Consider the following 15,691-nt stretch of genomic DNA (forward strand, 5'->3'; position numbering starts at 1 on the left):
TGTGTTTGAATATAGTTGTAATGTTGTTTATGTTTTGTTTCATTTTTACGAAAGACAGACTGTATTTTTAAATTGCATATATATGGCATTAACTTGTAATGGATTGGGAGAAATTGAGTTGGTCAGACATAATTTTTACGTTCAAGTTTTGTTTGCTTCTTTAAAACGAATTTTGTTTTATTTAACTTGTCTCTTCATTTTAATTGATGTCCTAGTCTTTACTAAAAAAGGTTTCCAACAGTACCCATGATGCAAACTCTTTAAGTGTAAGGTGCTGTCCCAGTGACACACTTTCTGACCATTACCTCGACATTCGAATCTTCTCCTGCATATACAGTATGTGTGTTTATTTTTAATTTGTTTTGTGTGTTTACAGTGTTCTGATGATTTCACATTTAAATTCAGATTAAACATCACTGAATGAGGTCAGACAGGATTATTGCATAATAATAATAATAAATAGACCTTCTGTCTGAGAGACATTAAATTCAAATTTTTGTGATCCCCAGTTCTTTTCAATGAGCCTGAATAACACAAGAATGGTAGATGTTTGATATTAAAGATGTGAATGGTTTTGGTATTGTGTTGGTGTTGGTGCTGATCTGTTGAGAGGAACTGAAGCGTCTTGTCTGATTGCTCATGTAGGTCATAAATGTCTGAAGTCTTTATGTTGATAGACCGAGAGCTTCTGTTTGTACACATGTACCGTCACCTTGTTCTCGTGTGTTTGTGCTCCAGGTGAATTTTAAAGGTCATATCATCCCATTTTCCTGAGGTGAATGTCAGGAGGTTATTTCTGTCTGCTCTCTGTTTTTAGCTTTGCGTGACTGCAGAAATCTGTTTTTAAACCAAGATCTCTTCTAAACTTTCAAAGAGAAATCAAACATACCTAAAATGTTATAGTTTATAGTGTAAATGCAGTGAATACTGGTACCTTATGTTGTGGGAATTTTTATATATTTTATGATCACATTCATACGTTTTTGTACAATTTGCTTTCAGCCCTGTGACTTTGGAGTTAGGGGCGGGGTTTCATAATTTTATTTTTAATGATAATTATATGTTCTTATACGATTCACATTGTACAAATTCATACAAATTAGCCAACTCATAAAACGTGTATGAATTTTTATGAGATCAGAGAGGAATATTCTCACAACAAATTAAACATCTTTGTGACAGTCATTATGATTTCCTCTTTTGTATTATTTTATTCAGTGTTAGTTGAGTGCTGGATGTGATGTAAGCTGATGGCGGTACACAGTGTTTCAGGAGTGTGTGGCCTATATGAGAGAGAGCTTCATGTCTGTCGTTGCGCGGTCCAAATTATGATTATGATCCTGGTCACAGCGGATAACTGAGAAGAAAAGACTCCCCTGTGTGTGACCCTCCATCATTTCTACAACATGCACCAATGAGTGATGTTTGGAGGAGAGGGAGGGGTTCATCTGTGATCTCTGGCTCAGACAGGTGTTATGTAACGTCTGGTTGGCCCGTCTTGAGAGTCACTTAGTGTGGGGTTTTTTTTTTGGGGGGGGGGGGGGTGAGTGATATGTTGACACAGTGCATCTTTTAACTTTTTATGTTGAGACTATGTTAAATGATTAAAAACACAGCATCTTACCCATAATTCATATGAAATCTCATCTCACACTGAAAGTACTGAACTTCACTGGAGTCATAAACGCATGATTCATACTGTGCTAAGATTTGCAAAGACACCAAAGTTCTAGATAGTTCTCAATGTAATTTTTGTTGTGTTAAAAGCAGAAAAGGTCCTGGGTTTGATCGCAGTGTTTCTCAAACTCTCATTCCCTACTTTGGAGGTAAGCGTTTCTATTCCCACCTGTCCCCAATCACCGCAACAAAATGGTTGAAATAAGACTCTGTTCAAAAGTATTTAAAAGCACTGTGATGGTAGTTTTCAGGCGACGTGTCTGACAGATAGAACCAGAACTTTACGGCTCTCTTCTGGAATTCACTTAAGAGAGGAAATCTTCCCGGTTCTGCCCAGCAGCTGAGACTTGGAGCTCAAGGTGGAAAATTTCAACAGGGTTTTTGTCCCAGAACTCATATTTTAATTTAAATTTGGGCCCCCAGATTTCACATCTATACAAAAGAATTGGTTTGATGATGCTGTCAAAGATCTTCAGCCACAGTTTGACTGAAGGGTTGAATTTAAACAGTGATCTTCTTATGCTATAATACCTCCTGTGTGACTTTAATTTTTATATGTCAAATTGCCCAGAAGCTGAGATGGTCAGACTCTCTCTCGGTCTTTCTCTCTCTTTCTCTCTCTCTTTCTCTTCTCTTCTTCTCATGCTGTTTGTTTACTTAGGACCCTCTTGATAAACACGCTCTATTTAGAAACAAACACAGTCGCTGTTTCCGCTCCGTCTGTTCTGATGTCTGCGGATGAATAAAACATCCAAAATGTGTGTGTTTTGTGTGTGTGTGTGTGTGTGTGTGTGTGTGTGTGTGTGTGTGTGTGTGTGTTGTGTGCTCCTCAGTCTGCTGTTGTCTGTAGAGTTTGTACAGCTGTGTTCAGCCATGTGAAAGCAGGTCAAACGCCTGATACACACACACACACACACACACACACACACTATCTCTATCTGTCACGTGTTTATGTGTGTATATGTGTGTGCATATGTGTAATGTGCATGTGTATGTGTGTGTGCGTGCATGTGTGTGTTTATGTGAGCCCACCCTGGTGAATTCTGTTGGTGCATTAGTGTGTAATTGCATTAGTTCATTAATAAAACATGAACACACACTCCAGCAAACCTACTGTCAGTTTACATTTGTTAATGGTGTTTAACTGTTGTTTATGGTTGTGTAGGGTTAGTGATTGTAGAAAAGACTTATTAAACTTACAGAAGGTGCAAAACTTGACCCTAACTAGAAACACCAACCACAGACTCTCTCTCTCTCTCTCTCTCTCTCTCTCTTTCTCTCTCTCTCTCTCTCTCTCTCTTTCTGCTTGAATGGTCTTTTGAAAGGTTGCCTTGTAATTGAATGTGAGTGAGTGAATATGAAGCACAAACACAGCTTTAGTTGATGGAGCAGGTGTGAGTTTATACATTCAGATTTGTGATGTGTATTTAATGGTGATCATCTCTGCCTTCATTGGGGTTAAGTTCTTTGTTTTTCATTCAATCATTGTGCGAGTGATTGTACTGTACATCTCATGTGCTAAACATTTTTTTCATATTATTGATATTTTATATAAAAAAAATTAAATATCACACAAAAGTTTCACAAAGATCTTATAGACAGTTATTTACTGGTGCTTAAGAACTAACAGACACATTGATAAGAAAATATCATTATAAGTTTTTATATTTAGACATTTTTCCACATTCTGTCATTTCAAGATATAATCTGTAATATTAATACAGTCTACTCCTCAACACAGTCAAAGTGGTTTAATAAATGAATATTTGATGAAGTGAGAGATTCTGTGTGAACGCTGGATGAACTTGGGGTGAAGTCGGGGGTATGTGGGTATGGAGGGGGGGGGTGATTTTTAAGCTCATTAAGACTTCAGTTAGTTTGGTATATTTAGGTAGCAGATGAATAAGACTTTAAGTGTAGGGTAAACACGCTGTAACCCGTTCACCTTTAGGTGTGAGAGATGTGTTGGGTTGAACAGACAGACGTTTCCAGAGTTTCCTGCTTTGACATTTGTGGGTTTTAAGCAGAGGCTCATGGGATTGAATGAGCAGAACCACCACTTTAAAGGTGGATTAAGAGCGATACATTAGACAAAAGCCTATAAGAGCTGAACTTTCACCTGCTGTTTAATGTTTAGTTTGTGAATTAAGCCAAAGAAGAAAATGTAATCTACAAAAGAATAGAAGAATGATGCATTAAACCCTCAGTGATATTATCTGAATATACAGTAAGTGTGCATGCAGATAGATGAGCTTTGTGTCTCACTTTTGTCAGAATAAATACGGTAATCATTCAGTACTGTAGTATATTTTAAATTAAAAGTCATTGAGGAAAAATGCAACTTGCTAAATAATAATTAATGCATGTTTGTAAAATTAATTTAAATCATAAATATTTGATAACACATAAAGTTATACAAGCATTAAGCAACATACCTGTTTTACATTGTTTCTGAGAAAAGTAAGCAATCCTCTTTTTGTCTCGCCAGTCTCTCTGCCATCTGCATCAACCTAAAACTTTGACTACACATAAATTTAGGTAATTCCAATCATTCAGTATTGCAACATGCACTTTAGCATTATTTTCACCTATTCTGCTATCTCTTGCTGCCCTTTTGCTCACGCATTGTTAATATGTTAATATGTTTGCATGTTTTTGTTAGGTTGTTGTTGGTGTTGCTTAAGTTCTTCCTTCAGTCTTAAATTCGCTAGGAGGACATGATATATATTTCATTGCTTTGAACAGTAACAGTACAGCTCTTCCTAATTATTATAAACGAATTATACATTCCTAAATTATATGATTTGAGCTAGTTTTATACTGTTTGAGCATGATTAAGAGTGATGCTTTCATTAGCAAATCCCACTAACTAGAACATCATTGGTAGCATGCACATGTTTGTGTCTGTTGTTTTTTAAGAGTTGTTTTAAATAAGCTGCTTGTCTGTAGGGGCGCATACACACACACACACACACACACACACACACACATTCTGGTTTCCATGTTTTGTGGCGACATTCCATAGACGTAATGGATTTTATACCGTACAAACTGTATATTATATTCCCCTTACCTACCCCATTCCCTAACCCCAACCATCACAGAAACCCTTCTACTACTTCACATTTTCAAGAAACATCATCCTGTTTGATTGATAAGCTTGTTTCCTCATGGGGACATCAAAATGTCCCCACAAGGTCACAAAATACAGGTATTCCTATCTTTGTGGGGACAATTGGTTCCCACAACGTGATAATTACCAGGCACACACACACACACACACACACACACAGACACACACACAGACACACACACACACAGACACACACACACACACACCATTAGCACCCTACATGACCTGTCATCTATTATTGATATCCATCATGTTGTGACAAGATTAATTTGTGTGTTTTTGCCTCTCACTGTTTTTGTGAAAACATCCACAGGACAGAGCAGAGTTTATGAGAAAACAAGAGGTTTGTAGTAAAATCAGGTTTATAACAGACACTATCACTGGCTGTGATTTAAACAAACCTCTATCCCTAAATAATAAACCTTGCAGTGTAACTTTTTAAGTTATGGACATATGGACTTACTTCTACTGCAAGTTAGATATGTTTTGTTACTTTTAGTGTTCCTGTAGCATTAGCAGCACAAAAGGTCATGTGTTTGATCCACACACTTACTGATCAATCATTTATAAACATTGTAATGAACTGCCTACTGTGTGTTTATTGTCTGCTATAGTAATTGCACTTTTTTAAAGTGATCAGAATTATGACAATTCAATGACAACATCCTTATAGTCTTACAGTGAGGAATTCTTGTAAACATATATAATTAAGCATATACCTCAATACATTTTTATTTTTCTGTAAGCTTTTATTAGCTTTGCTAGTTAATGCCAGCACCCATCATTGCAGTGTCACTGGTCACCACTAGAGGTCGTTAGAGCTGCAGTTTATGCTCCAGGAGAGATTACAGACAGTATAAGATTATGACAAAAATCATAAATGACGATTAATCATCTTTCTATTGCAATTGCAGTTTTACATTGAAGTTTTGACAATTTTGAATAACTTTCTGTGAAGCAGCTGCATGGTAAATGGTCGTAACATCCCAAACTAAAAAATATTATGTAAATAACACATAATTACGGTTATGTTCTTAGTGAAAAATCCAAAAACAAATGAACAAAGGACACATCAACTTATAAATGTTAAAATCTCTGAAATGAGCCCAAATGGACAGCATAAGTACACATAATGGATGAATCAGTGATGTGATATTTTGATTTGAAGGACTTTAAATAAACATTTATTCAAATATATTTACTCATGAATGAGGATGAGCTCATATAAACACACACAGAAATATAGAGAGACACACAATTGTGAGAGTTTGCATAGTTTTACATATTATTGTAATCATAATTGATTTCTTTTATCTATAATACAATCACTTTACATTCCTGCTGTCTCATTGTCAACCTCTCTGTCTGTCTCTCTGTCTAACCCTTTTGTCTATTCATTTGTCCGTCTGTCTTTCTCTCAGTCTATCTCTGTGTTTATGGCTGCAGGGCTAAAGCTGTTGTTTCCACACATGCCGTGTGTTGCTGATTCGATGTGTTATCTGCTGCTCAGGTCAAGCGTGCAAACAGGCACTAATTCAGATGAACATAAACACATTTATATGCCGACACACACACACACAGACACACACGCGCACACACACACAGTTGTGTTCCTAAAACATGTGCGGTTAACATTCATGTTTTAAGAGAGCATGTAAAACATGAATATATATTTTATTTCTGCATTAATGTTTTGGCTTTCATTGGCTTTAGATCTGAAGAAGGTTGACAGCTCTGGAGAAGCAGGATTATAAGAGGACAATCACAGCAGTCAACTGAAAACTGTTATGAAACAAACATTAAACTATCAGCATCTTTGTACTGTAAGTGTAGACAATAAAGAGTTACTGATAAATCAATAGAGACGTGACAGAGGGGCGGGAGTGGATTAAGCTCCTGTCTTTGGCTGTGAGGGTGCTGGCACATCTGTGTGCAAACAAAGTTTACCATCAACTAAATCAGTTGTGACAGGACACTTAAAGCTTTAACCAACAGATTACCAGTCAAAATCCCAGATGGAGGAAACCGTTTGTTTGCAATATTTCACACAAAAACACAATGACTCCACGCACATATACACACACATTGAGCTGAGATGACCAGCAGATCTAAAGACCTTTCTAGGAAAGCTCAGGCCCGTGTTTGTTTGATATCAAGCGATGTAAAGGTTAGGAGCTGTAATGCAGGGCTACAGCAGTACACAGAGCTCATAATCCTCTGAGATCTGTCAGTACATACAAGCTGAGAGAGATCAAAACAAAACCCACGGCCAAATAACAGAGTCTCTCGCTCTGAGAAAGAGGTCACAGCTCAAATACAAACACAGATCGGTTTTGGCAGGACTCCTGTGTGGTCTTAGTAAAGCTGTTCATTCATTCTTACAGTGTATATATATGCTTTATACTTACACAGAGAAACTCATCAACTAATAATGAATTAGTTATTGATTCTTTTATATCAGCCCCAGGAATAAATGCCATCTGGTGGAAGAAGAACACAACATTAACTGCACTGTGTGTTTAAAGCAGTAATTCTTTAAGTGTGGTCTGCGGAAACTTGTGAAACTGTGATATCAGTTCTTGCCATTCTGTTTTAATAACGTAAAAATGAATCGGTGGCTAAACCAAAGAGCTGTCAAAAGAAAAAATCAAGCGTCAACTGAAAGCAGCCAAAATCCACAGATCTGTTACTTTTGTAATGAACTACTTTTTGTTTCATGTGTAAAATCTCTGTAATTTCAGTGATTTTGGACATTAAGGGGAACTTTTTTTTTCAGCACTTTATTGTTGCCATAGAGTTTATATACCCACCACATCAGTTTTAAACTAATGGCTCTTTGGAATGACATTAAGTGGGATCTAGGCTGTTATAGTATGTTTAATTGCAGTTTTTTCATATGTGCAGTTTGTTGTTCATATTAAGCTGCAACTCATTTCACATTAACTTTTTCAAATGAAATCAAATTAATCTATTAATTTCTGACCATAGCATTGCATTTCTGTTTAAAAAATTAGTTTTTGACTTGAAACAGTTGCATATTAAACTTAAATTTAGCTTATCCTAATTCCTTTTTTGTTGTTTTTTGGGGGTGTGTTGAGTGGGATTCTGTTAGGTGGTCCTCAGAAAAAAATTGGAAGATAAAGTGGTCCTTGGGCTAAAAAAAAGTTGGTTTAAAAACACTGGTTTAAAGGGATAGTTCACTTTAAAATGAAAATTCTGTCATTATTTTCTCATCCTCATGTTGTTGTAAACCTGTATGAATTTCTTTTTTCTGATGAACACAAAAGAAGATATTATGATAAATGATGGTAAGGACACAGCTTGATTGACCTTCATGGTAGGAAAACAAATATTATCGAAGTATTTTGATAAATGATGATGAACATATTTTAATAAATGATATTTAATTATATTTGTTTTTCCTACTATGGAAGTCAATTGTTACAATCAACTGTGTGCTTACCATCATTTATCAAAATATCTTCTTTTGTATTCATCAGAATAAAGAAATTCTTACAGGTCACGATTAAGAAATTTGGCTGACGGTTAATTGTTTAATAAATTATGATAATTAATTGTTTTATTTATTATTATTTTTTAGATTTAATTCTCATAAATGTTTTTCCTTGTTTTTCACACAAATATATATTTCAAAACTGAACATTCTTTATAAGAAATAAACACAATAATGTGTCTGAAAAATAACTGAAAATAAAAACGCAATCAAAATAAACTGACTATACCAGAAGAGGCATTAAATCCAACTAAGCCAATCCTACTAAGGTCATATTAGAACAATTAGTACACATGTATTTAATGGCTTTGCAATGTTTCGCATTGCACTGTCAGTTAAGGAGCGGAATTTTATACAGTCTCGTTTATACAGGCGCTGCAGCTCCCCCTTGTGTTTTTTAGAGAGATGTGCAATCATTGCGGTGATCTGAAATCATCACAATGAGGTCAAACAATCACGATGAGACGATTATTTAATCATTGTGACAGGCCTACTTACAGGTTTACAACAACATGAAGATTAGAAAATGATGACAGAATTTTAATTTTTTGGGTGAACTATCACTTTAAAATCTGTGTTTATAGGTACAATTTATTGTAATATTTCCATAAATTACTTAATTTTAGCTGTAACGGTAAAGTAAAAAAATGCTTAAAACATTTATGTTTTAAAAAACATTCAGATGTCAACTTAGGAAAGTAAATATGGGTTATGTAACTCTCTCTCTCTCTCTTTCTCTCTCTCTCTCTCTCTTTCTCTCTCTCTCTCTCTCTCTCTCTCTGTCTCTCTCTCTCTGTGTGTTAAGTGGAGTGTATGTAACAGTGATTTGTCATTCAAGCATCAAAGCACATTTAAAATTGTAGAAAACAAACAAGCGGCTGCTGCAGCTCGCAGTGGCCTCAGGTTTTTGTGCCCCCCCCCCCTTTGTGTGTGTGTGTGTGCGTGCGCGTGTGTGTGTGTGTGTGTGTGTGTGTGTGTGTGTGTGTATGCGTGTGTGTGTGTGTGTGTGTGTGTGTGTGTGTGTGTGTGCGCGTGTGTGGGTTCAGGTCCGTGGGGTCTGTCTGTATTTGTGACTGTACTGAGGGGATAACACAAATGTTCCTGCTGCTCTTTCATAACTTGTGTGGTGTCTAGTGTGAAGTGAGAGGTCAAACCTGCTTGTTCCATTAACAGTGATCTCATGTCATGAGTTTGACCTGACAGTCAAAGCCAATCTTAGTTGAGCTCAACAATCTTCAAAGTCCCTTTATTCAAACAATCACACACCACACAGATGAGAGATTAATGCATGTATCTGGTGTCATGACAATACGTCTCTGTTTGGGAACAAAGAACACATGTTACCTTTCACCAGGCCTGTCTGGACAGACTGTCAGTACCACCCTAACCCCAAAACCTTACCCTAAACACAAACCTTTTTATACCAAAAAAATAAAATAAATAAATTGATAGGATAGCATCTTGCAGTTGATGGGATTTGTGGGATGCACATCCAGGGCCCGAAGCTCCCGTTCCACCACATCCCAAAGATGCTCTATTGAGATCTGGTGACTGTGGGGGCCATTTTAGTACAGTGAACTAGTACAGTGAAATTCTGACTCTACCATCTGAATGTCTCAATAGAAATCGAGACTCATCAGACCAGGCAACATTTTTCCAGTCTTCAACTGTCCAATTTTGGTGAGCTCGTGCAAATTGTAGCCTCTTTTTCCTATTTGTAGTGGAGATGAGTTGTACCCGGTGGAATCTTCTGCTGTTGTAGCTCATCCACCTCAAGTTTGTGTGTGTTGTGGCTTCACAAATGCTTTGCTGCATACCTCGGTTGTAATGAGTGGTTATTTCAGTCAAAGTTGCTCTTCTATCAGCTTGAATCAGTCGGTCCATTCTCCTCTGACCTCTAGCATCAACAAGGCAATTTCACCCACAGGACTGACACATACTGGATGTTTTTCCCTTTTCACACCATTCTTTGTAAACCCTAGAAATTGTTGTGCATGAAAATCCCAGCAACTGGGCAGATTGTGAAATACTCAGACCGGCCCGTCTGGCACCAACAACCATGCCACGCTCAAAACTGCTTAAATCCCCTTTCTTTCCCATTCTGAGATTCAGTTTGGAGTTCAGGAGGTTGTCTTGACCAGGACCACACCCCTAAATGCATTGAAGCAACTGCCATGTGATTGGTTGATTAGATAATTGCATTAATGAGAAATTGAACAGGTGTTCCTCATAATCCTTTAGGTGAGTGTACATGTATATTATGCAATGTAATGGACAGAAATGTATGGAAAAGTTTAGTAACAATATAACATTTAAAATATATTTTAAGACACCAATACAGTCCTACCCAAAACAGTTTATTTAAATCATGTACTATTATAAATAAAAAGCATAACAGACACCAAGTGTTATCAAAATAACTTCAACTGCAGTACTAAGAGTAGGTAAAGTTATGATGTGCTGCAGCCGTGGTCCTTTCTGGAGTTTAGGAAGTACAGAGAAATATTAAAGTTATTAATTCAATTTGTTAATACCAGCAAACTCAGATAAAGACATCTTTAGTGTTAACTCCTGCTCAGATCCAGCTGAACTCAAGGATTCAGGCCAGCTTTAAAACCCAACAAACCCCCCTGGTACACTAAAAAAGACAGCGCAGGGAAAAAACCGAAACCAGACGCAGTCACCCCTAAAAAACACGACTGTGGGCTGAACACCGAGCAGAGGAGGGGAACGAGTCGTCACATGGACTCACACCATCTGCCTCACTGCCATTACCAACGAATGAGGAAAGAGACAGCGGCGTTGTCTATGTCGTAACCCTGGAGCGAAGCACAGAGAGTTTACATAACAAATCCTCTTGTGAGATGTGTTCATCTTTATTTTAACACAGAGACACGGTTAGTGCAGAATAATCCTCTTCTTTTCTAGTCTTTTCCAGATTCACTGAAGGAGATTTCTTTTCTGGAACTCAAAAGCCTTTCATTCTCTTCAGACTTGTAATTGTTGCCACAGATAACTCCAGACGAAAACGAGCAAGTGTTTGTCCTTCAGGTCACTGACTTCATCAAGTCTTTATATAACACCAACATCTAACACTGACACTTTTAACAAATTCATTTACACAACTCAAACAAACATTAATGAAATGATAGCATGTGACCAGGTCATGAATTAAACAACTGCAGGACCATTACGCCGTTCACAATATAAAACATTCATCCAAATGTCTCAACTTTTATTATGTAACAGGCTGTATGTGTTAGGACATCGCACATATAAATCTGGAGTAAAACCAAAAGAGTAAAATATTTCAATATAATAACTCAAATTATGATTAAAACATGTCATACAGGCAGTTCTGCATCAGAAACAAAATGTCTACACTTCTCATTGACAACACAGATGAGAATAAGATCCTGTTGAGCTTTATGATCAGATAAAGATCTGCTTTAATCTGCCACAACAAAAACATGTCCAGTATTTACAGCCAATAATACAAACACATCTGCACTGCAGAACTAAATCACTATTACATGCAAATAGATGCATCTATAGTCTTTCACATTACCTGCGTGCTATCCACATGTGAGATAAATATCAGAGAATCACATTTAGAAGAAACTTTTATCTAAAGTGAGGAAAAACATTAAAGAAATCTCAACTGGTTATAAGGACAGTGGACATTATTATCCTCGTGTGGTACTCTGTAACCTCATCATCATCTACATACAGCTGTGTGTGTGTGTGTGTGTGTGTGTGTGTGTGTGTGTGTGTGTGTGTGTGTGTGTGTGTGTGTGTGTGTGTGTGTGTGTGTGTGTGTGTGTGTGTGTGTGTGTGTGTGTGTGTGTGTGTGTGTGTGTGTGCCCTCATTTGACCAGCACGCGTGATGCCCTTCAGATAAGAGCAGAAGCAGACAGCGCTCGCTCCTCACGGCCGTCTGCCCTCCACAATGTTTGACAGCTCCGCTTCGGACTGAATCTCCCTGTGGCAAGAGGAAATCTTTAACAATTTATCATCCATGAGCTTTGTTGGCAATACAATGCCAAGATGAGAGAACCTGAGTACAGAGGAGGAATGATGGAGCTGACGTGTCTCAAAAACTCCAGCGTACATTTATGAGCCGAGTACTTCAACATTTACTTTCTATAGACAGAATCTGATCTTTCACATCTTTGAAAACAAGTCAGAAATCATGTGTAGTCTACTTAAAAATATTTATTAAACATTTTAATGCACAGTATTTTTTGCCACACTGTAAAAAAATTCAGTAGAAATTGCAGCTGGGTTGCCGGTAATTTATCGTAGATTTAAATTTATGTTTTTAACTGACAACATTTTGTTAATAGTTAAATGAACATTAAACATTTACAAGTCTTTGTCTTTATAGAGTAAAACTAAAAAAACACCATCAAGCAAACATTCTGGGAAACAAAATCTGAAGCAAAAAACAAAAAAAGGTTGATGATGACTTCTGGTTCCCAGAATGCTTTGCACGAGGCTTTTATTGTATAGTTTTATTCTGTAAAGATAAAGACTTGTTAATATTTAAAATTTTGAACAAATTCTTGCAAGTACATAACATAAATGTAAATCTACGGTAAATTACCGGCAACCCAGCTGCAATAACATTGTAATTTCTGCGGAATTTTTTTACAGTGCAGATAAGTTTTATTGCGCTCCCTGACTGTATTGTGCTGATTGTTTGAAAGTGTAAAACAAACTTTAACATAAAACTAATATTTGATATATTTCTGAAAAACAAGCCAGTTATTGTCTTTTTGTCTTCAATGTCAGAATGTCTATTTTTGTACGTCTGTGTGATCAGTTGCGAGGTATCACAATTGCTTAAAGGGACTTTTGAAAAAAAAATAGGCTTATTTTCCAGCTCCTCTAGAGTAAAACAATTGATTTTTATTGTTTTTTTATTTAAAGAGCCAGTAAGATGCCAATTTTTAGCGTCCTATCACTGTTTATAAGTCCCGGACAACAGGTTTAAATGAATGCAAGGTCAAAAAACACTGTAATTTTCTCAAAATCTAAAATTAAAATTACCCCATTTCTCAGAGATCCCCAAACAATTTGTGTGAAGACGTTCAACGACTCAGTCTGCCTAAACCCCATGGTACTGAACCATCTTTCATTGCCAAACGTCTAGTAATTTTAACCACTGATTCTTCATATATCTTCATCCTTTGGTAGTGAAAACAACACAAACTGAAAACATAGCTTGATATGATGTTTACACACTAACTAGCTGTGGGCAGGTCGTAGTTTTCATTTGTCCCGCATGCCAGGCTGTAGGCGGAGATTATTATGCAAAGTGTTGGTATTATGTGGATAAAGTCAGGCAGGAGATTCAATCCATATGACGACTCGTTTCAGCGATTCAGAGTCGACTCCCTACTTTAGAAGCCAATAACCTTATTAATGGTGCACTTTTTGGTTCAACTATTTGCACATTGTTTACATTGATGGACAGCTACCTGACACACTGCAGTACAGGTCAGTTTTGATTTTTGATTTGTGTGGCTCTTTGATTCACAATAAAATATTTGTAAAACGTATCCATACTTTATACTTGAAGTATTTCTTTGTAAAAGACCAACATGAATAGAATAATGTCATTTATGAGAGATGTGTTTTTAAATGTATTTGTCCTGCTATGCAGTTGTTTACACATCTTTTTGACACAGCAGCACATAAAGCACAATTGTGATATTAAATGCATGGAGAAGTTATAGAGGTTATCATTGTACACATAAAGTACAGTTTACTAAACTCCTCCTCGTTTTGTTGGATTTCCCATTATACTTACAATAAAAAGAAACTTTGCCAAGATAAACCAAGAGCTTTTTGTTCCTCGGTTTGTCATAGAAGAAAAGAAGATGTGTCTGCCACAACTAGATTGACTTATTATGCAATTACATTTTCATGACATCAGAGCGACAGTTCAGAAAAGCTGAAGTGTCATTATGAAAGCGTTCACATCTGGAGTCTCAGACTTCATGCAGTCGAGCGTGACACTCATGGAAGGGGAGCGGTCCGATGGTTTAAACTTGATATTCTCCAAATTCAATACTAATCCTCATCCCAGCGTTTAATGCCTCTCAGATACTGGCAGTTGTCATCGGGCCTTTATCATCTCTACAGTACCATGACATCTCTTTACATACACTCACTGTTTGTAATAAGCTTGAGTTACACCTTCTTTATGAAGTCTTGAACTGAACCTAAAAGCTTTTAGGGCACTAAAAGCCCTCAGGGTGTTAAAGGAAACCAAGCGCTGGAGCTTCTGTTTGAAGGAATAATTCAGCCCAAAATCAAACCGCTTTCATGATTCATTTACCCTCATGTCGTTCTGAACCTGCATATGTTTATTGTTGATCACCAAAGTAGGAATTTTTGATGAACCTTTACATACAGTGACACTAACAGCTTCATAAAGACCATGTCAGTTTCCACTGATAATCTTCATCATTCATCACCTGCATGACTCCACTCTTCATGTCCTGAATTCAGAGAGATTATTGAGTTTCACATTTGATCACTACAAACCTGAAAATCAATACTGTTAAACAAAGTACAGGTAAACACAATATAAGGTTTTTTACAGCGATGCCATAGAAGAACCATTTTCTCTTAGCTTTTTATAATCTTAGGAAGGATGTTAAAGGGTCTTTAGAGAACCATTTGGATGAAACGATTCTGCATTGACATTGTGAAGCACATTTAGTGTACAACAAGAAACCACACAGTTAAACACAATACAATATTTATTGTGATGGTGATGGAGTGACACAATTGTTTAAATGTGGATGTGAAATGGAAGATTATTAGTGAATTATTTTGGTCTGTTTAAAAGACTTAAACAGTGTTCAAGTGGCTTGGACTACTTTTTAAATATTCTGTTTTGTCATATTCATATATCTTTGTATATTCATATTCAGTTTTAATTCTCATTTACTGTTGTGCTTGACAACAGCAAATAACAGCGTAATGTAAATAATTGTAAAAAGGTGGGTGAGAAAATAAAGTTAAGTGCACTATTTCTTTAAATCAAAGCCCTGACAGAGACATTGGTTCTCCATTAGCGTTTATGTTCCTAATGAACTCTTTTGGGGTTTTCAGTTGTGAACATGTGAGACACGTGCAGTGAAATGTATTTGGTAGATGGCTCCTGTCGTACACCAGTCAAACTGCCGTCGGTCTTTCTGCAGGAGAAACTTGAGGTTTTTTTTGTGTTTGTGTTGACAGCTGAATAAAGTGTGTTTGTGTCTGAAGATCTCAGGAGAACCAGTGGATCAGCCCTTAACAAGACCACTTGACCTACATTAACACTGGAAGTTTGTAAATGTCTGCTGGTTTGG

This window comes from Misgurnus anguillicaudatus, chromosome 14 (assembly GCF_027580225.2).
Source record: "Misgurnus anguillicaudatus chromosome 14, ASM2758022v2, whole genome shotgun sequence".
NCBI lineage: Eukaryota > Metazoa > Chordata > Actinopteri > Cypriniformes > Cobitidae > Misgurnus > Misgurnus anguillicaudatus.